A 5,667-nucleotide genomic window follows, 5' to 3' on the forward strand; every position below is an offset into this window, starting at 1 on the left:
AGTTCTTTGTTCGTGTTCGTTGACAGATTATTGTGGAAAACACGCTTCGAATGTAAGTTTGCTTAATCTGTGATTTATACATGTTTCCTGGCTTTGGGGATTGTTCCGCACATGTTATTATGTTTAATTGTATTCCCCTACAGTCAGTAGTTTCACACTTATTTGATTAGATCACTTACCAGTTAAAACTAATTCTCTTATATACAGTAATACAATTAAAATCGATGCTAAATAAAGGGATAAAATATGATCAATATGCTTCATACTTTATTGAAAAAAGAGTTGTGTGCTATTTGCTTGCTCTTTATTTGGTATGAAGAGTAATAACATCTGGAACTAAAATGCAGGTAATGTCCTGACCGTCCCAAATACATGGGCCCCGTCTCAGGGAAGACAAACCACATCATACCTTACTGGTGAAATCCCCATCATGGGATACTGTTGGACTATCAGTAGACCTCGAAAACCTTCGCCGGGAACCGTGAGGTGTGAGCTCAAGGTCATCAATTCTTGGTGGGATATGCTTAGTGCCCTGCGTTGTTTATGCCCCGAACTCTTGTCAAAGAGAGGTGTCAGATTGGGTGAAGTCGCATGGTTTAAGGACGGATCCCTAATAGGGAACCCAATACTTGATACCAGATTTTCTTTTGTCTGCCGAAGTTGTTGCATCAGCCGTCCAATTAAACAGGTTGAAGAATTAGTAAGTCTTGCTACCTTTCTACTTCTCTTGCGTTTTTTTTCAATGTGTTTATTGTGTTGCATTATTGCTTTTCAATTACCACCTTTAATGTGTTCTCTAGGCCTGTCGTCCCTGTGTGCAAAATAAATTGTAGTGTAGCTCAATTGCTGTTATTGTTATCAGTTACATCTCTTTGGAAACCTCTGTATATTGTTCGTTATGATTGTTGGATTTTGTGTATATGGTCATTCAATTCAACTCAGTTTCAAGTTCCTATTTTGTACTGGTACTTGTAATCAACCTGTAAATTCTTGCACCTCCGAAAAACATTCCTCATAGCATCTATATCACGGGTTTAGATATGGCTTCCACAAGACCGAATCATTTTCATCTAGGATATCAAATTTGACTCTTAATTAAGACTCTTTTCTTATCTTTTTGGGTGGGCAGATGGTGGGATGGTTCTTTTGCGGACATGATTTATGTGTCCAAGACTTTACCTTAGGAAAAGTGACTTGATGTCTTTAGATGGTAATAAACTAATAATAGTGATCTTTACAAGTTTACAGTTTGCTAGAAATTTCAAAATTGTACTTGATTGTAGTTGGGTATACATGGTTGGAACAATATTCTTGAGTTTGTTGTACAACTATGAGGATTCAGATTGTGTAATTATTTGAGGTTATAGAGTCACTTGATATAAAATCTATCCCCACCCTATTAGGTCATGCGGATCCAGTTTATTAAAGGGATGATCACTTTATAGTTTCTAAAAAGACATGACTATGTATCTTACTGCATTTCCTCGTGTAGGATCCAACTCAGTAGACTGCCATTGGCAACTTCATGGTTCAAGAACTCGATGGAACCGTGAACAAATAGGGTTGGTTCAACCAAAAGGTATTTACTCGACCCTTTTTTCATCTTACCTTCTTATGTTTAGCTGTATTATGGAGTGCAAGTAGCCAAGCGGGACCATGTTATCTTATTTAGCTGGTTATATATATATATATATATATATATATATATATATATATATATATATATATATATATATATATATGTATCTTATACCCTTTTAAAAGAAAGGAATGGTTTTTTACTATTCATTCAATGTATAGGGACGGAAAAGCCCTTTGTTTCATTCTATGTCGTCTAATTCGTACATTACTATATAGCAGCTTGAGGCAGTTAGGAAGCACATAGCAAAGTCGTTATGGTGATAATGGAGGTGATGAGGTGGAACTAGAAGAGTTTTATGACTACAACAGCAGGTACTCTTTACTAATCCTATCATTTAGGTTTTTTTTAGTGCCATTGTCACTTGAGATTAACTGGTGGGTTTTTGAGGTCTAGAAGTAGTAAAAACTTACCTAAGGTAAAAAAAAAAGTAGGGAAGAAAGAAATTATATGCATAACTCATTCTTGGACGGGTTTGGGCAGGGCAGGTTGGTTGTGGGCAACCTGAAATAGTTACTATACATGGTTCTGGTCTTGCAGGCTTGGAGGAGGTCAAGGCCGGTCACAAAGGGTCGTTACGGGGTTAGGTTAGAAAATGTGTTATTTTTTACGTATTTTTTGCAGAAACACTCCAGTTTATCAAACTTGAGCTAAGTTACTTGATTGTACACGAGTCACAAATCCTAACAATCATTTTTTAGAATACCATCACAAATCCATCATTTACATTTATGAAATGCAATTGATTGAGATTTACTTTGATATTTGTCATCTTTGTGCAATTTTTCGTAGAAAAGTATAAATGTTTAGAATTTGTTTGATTGTCTGAACCAACCAATTTATGTTGAATTGGTTGAGATTTACTCTCTGGTAGTGTGCTTTATTCTTGGGGAATCAGGGGTCCCTTTATCAAGAAATGCACTTGATTACCTGTTGCTGTTATTTGAAGTGTGATATTGTCTTGATAAGGTACCAGTTCATGTTGATCATCATCAGTGACTGTTGTTATTGTATTCTCACCTTGAATTTCACATGGTTAAGCACATGTTAGTTGAATGGTATAAGTGACCTTCAAATTTATATCTAATACTCGTGTAATCATGTACACTTATTTGCTTTATTGTGAGCTTTATTTCTTTGCAGGAGAAACAACAATTCTGTCAGAATAGATTTTCAAATCCTCTAATTTCTTAAGGTGTTCAATCTTTGAATATATCTTCCCTATCTTCATGCAACAGTCCCCCCTGCTTCTTTAGTTTAATTCTTTGCACCTGAAGCTCTGCAATAAGACTCTATAGCTCTGCCCATGCCTTGTCCCTTGCTTGCGGTCCAGTTTGATTTCCAACTTCTTGTTCTCGAGCTTCTTCAATGCCAAAGCAACATGTTCTTGTTCCTTCACCAGATCTTCTTTTAGACAGCTAATATACAGAAGTTCTCTCTTTTTCTCTTCTTCAGAGGCTTTCTCCTTCTCATGTAAGTAGCTTTCGATGTCTTCACGCCTTTTATTGATAAAATCCTCCAACTCTCTCTTTCGACATTCAACCTCTAGCAAGAAGTCTACACGTTCTTGCTGAAATTTGGTGAACTACTCAGAACACTCCCGTTGACTTTCACTACGGAATGATTCTCGATCAGGGAAAGTGATTCTAGATCCCGTTTGTATTGCTCGCGAAGAGCCTATTTCTCCAAATTTAGACTATCACGTTCATCTTTGAGAAACTTGGAAATCATTAGTCTCTCCCTAGCTATGCGTTCTTCTTCCCTTCGCAGTTCCTTCCTCTTTTCATCAATTACCTCCCACTCTGTCTTAACGTTGCCCTCTCAGCCTTATAATTTCTCAGCTTCAGCCTCAAGTTGCAGACTCTAAGCTTTGATTGCATATATTTCCTCTTCGAATTATGTTTCTAAAATGAGAAGCTCACTTGATTCACTTTTCATGATATCCAACCTTTTTCCTGCCACAGCTATTTGTTTATTTTTCTCTTCCATTCATGAATTTAGAGAAAAAAAGCAATGTAGATATTAAGGCACTGTAAATCCCATCAGTAATGTCAGGTATTAGTTCTATTTTAAGTTTGGAGAGCATTACTTTGTTGACAACATTAGTACTTTCTTGCCATTGGTGTAATTGGTTGGGCATTTTGTTGTGACATTTTAGCCTCCATAATAGCTATTTTACGAGGATTCAACATCTGAGTCATTTTTTTTTGGATTGCTTACATTGTTTATGTGTCTGGTGTTTGGTATTCTTGGATTTGAGCAATATTTTACACTGAGTAGTTGATGAGTAGTTGATGAGAGGGAGTCTGATTTCACGAGTAATCTTTAGAAACTTTTCCAGCTAATTAGTAGACTATTAGTCAATTACTGCATTCATCCATTCACCAACTTTTTTCTTTCTACTTGCCTTGACCTTCGTGCTCTCAAACGATTTTAACTTAGTTTTGGGACAGAGGTTATTCATGATTTGGCCAATTTGAGGTTTCAATCTATACGAAAAATTTCTTCTATCTTTAGAGGGTGAGATAGGTAATAGTGGTGTCATTTCGGAACATTTACTTGTCACTATCATGTTATGGACTATAGTTACATCATAGATAATTGTCGATCCTGTAGGAGGTGAAACAAATGATGAGAAACCACTGAATCATGCGTTAATTCAAACATGCAGTCCCTTCTCGTTTCTGTCAGGTCCCATGCGCAACCCGGCTCCTCTAAATTAAACCGCCGAGCAATGAGCCATTTCTTTTACAGTTTTGAGATTTTGTAATGAAATTACCTGATTCTTTTACAGTTTGTGGTTTACAATGTGAAAATACCTGATTTTCTAATCCTTAGGGAGCAGAAGAAGAAGACTGTGAAAAATAGTGCTTGTAGAATTGTTCATGTGTTGATTCATGGGTTTTGATGATGATAAGCTTACACTCTACTGATTGTTGAAATAAAGAATGACAGGAGCAAGTCACTATAAGCTAGGACAAGTACAAAACGAGGCAAGCTGTGAAGCAACAAGGAAATTGAGTCCAACATTATGAAGAGTACAAGTCTAAAGCGTATGGACAGATTAAATCATGGGCCAAGGAGTATGAAGCCCAGCAAGTCAAATAGAGTCCAGAAAGGTATAAGATCAGTAGATACAAATACAGCTTAGTATGGGAACATAATATTTCATAGAGTCCTAAATCAGTTTTGTTTTATAAAAGATAAGTGTCGATATACAAAACTGATTTTACTATTTTACTTAAGGTTAAACTCTTAAACGTTTTGAGTTAATTCACAACTCTCAAATCCGTAAAGATTGATTTTATCTAAACGCGTTTTAAATATGTTATTTGCGAAAATCTATCTTTTGAAAAGAGTCCCAAATTGTGTTGAATTAGAATCTAGGGTAAACTCTTAGTTTCTTATATATACACCTTAAGTTCTCTGCGAAAGTTTTTTATCAAACTTATTTACATTAACCGGAAGCTTTCAGGTATTACCCTTAAAGTCTTAATCTTTAAAGAGTCTGTTCCTGTTCCCATATAGAGCAGTATTTGTTACGTGGTCTTATTGAAGGAAATAATTCCCTTGGTCCAAGTATGCATTCTATATTAAGTCTAATAAATGCGGTTCAGTATTAATTAACAAGTTAATAAATTCAGTGAGATCAAGTGAGCTGAATGCCTAGCTAGAGGCCGCTTCAGTTCAAGTGGAATTAATGATATTAATCCACAGCTTACTCTTGACTGAACCCGTAGGGTCACACAAATAGTACGTAAACGGATCAAGTATTTAATGGCATTAAATACTCCATCTATGAATATTCGGAACCGACGGATCTTGGTTTCAGTGGGAGCTAAGATCGTCACAGGCAAGAAATGAATACTCCGGAAACGATGATATTGCCGGAAACGGAAATATGGATCGTATCGGAAATATAAATATTATCCAAGTCGTAGATGTTGCCGGAAACGGAAACATGGTACGTATCGGAAAATATTATCGGAAATGGAAATATTGCCAGAATCGGAAATATTGCCGGAAAC

At 36.2% G+C, this 5,667-nt stretch overlaps 1 long non-coding RNA gene across 1 annotated transcript; it reads left to right on the plus strand.

Moving 5' to 3' along the window:
• Positions 1-329: 329 nt before the first annotated feature.
• Positions 330-5,375, plus strand: LOC130463847 (uncharacterized). The gene is made up of 4 exons (XR_008924032.1): positions 330-700; positions 1,493-1,579; positions 1,861-1,953; positions 4,587-5,375. It is a non-coding gene; the product is annotated as an uncharacterized lncRNA (long non-coding RNA).
• Positions 5,376-5,667: the final 292 nt, after the last annotated feature.

The sequence above is a fragment of the Spinacia oleracea genome, chromosome 6 (genome assembly GCF_020520425.1).
Source record: "Spinacia oleracea cultivar Varoflay chromosome 6, BTI_SOV_V1, whole genome shotgun sequence".
Classification (NCBI taxonomy): Eukaryota; Viridiplantae; Streptophyta; class Magnoliopsida; order Caryophyllales; family Amaranthaceae; genus Spinacia; species Spinacia oleracea.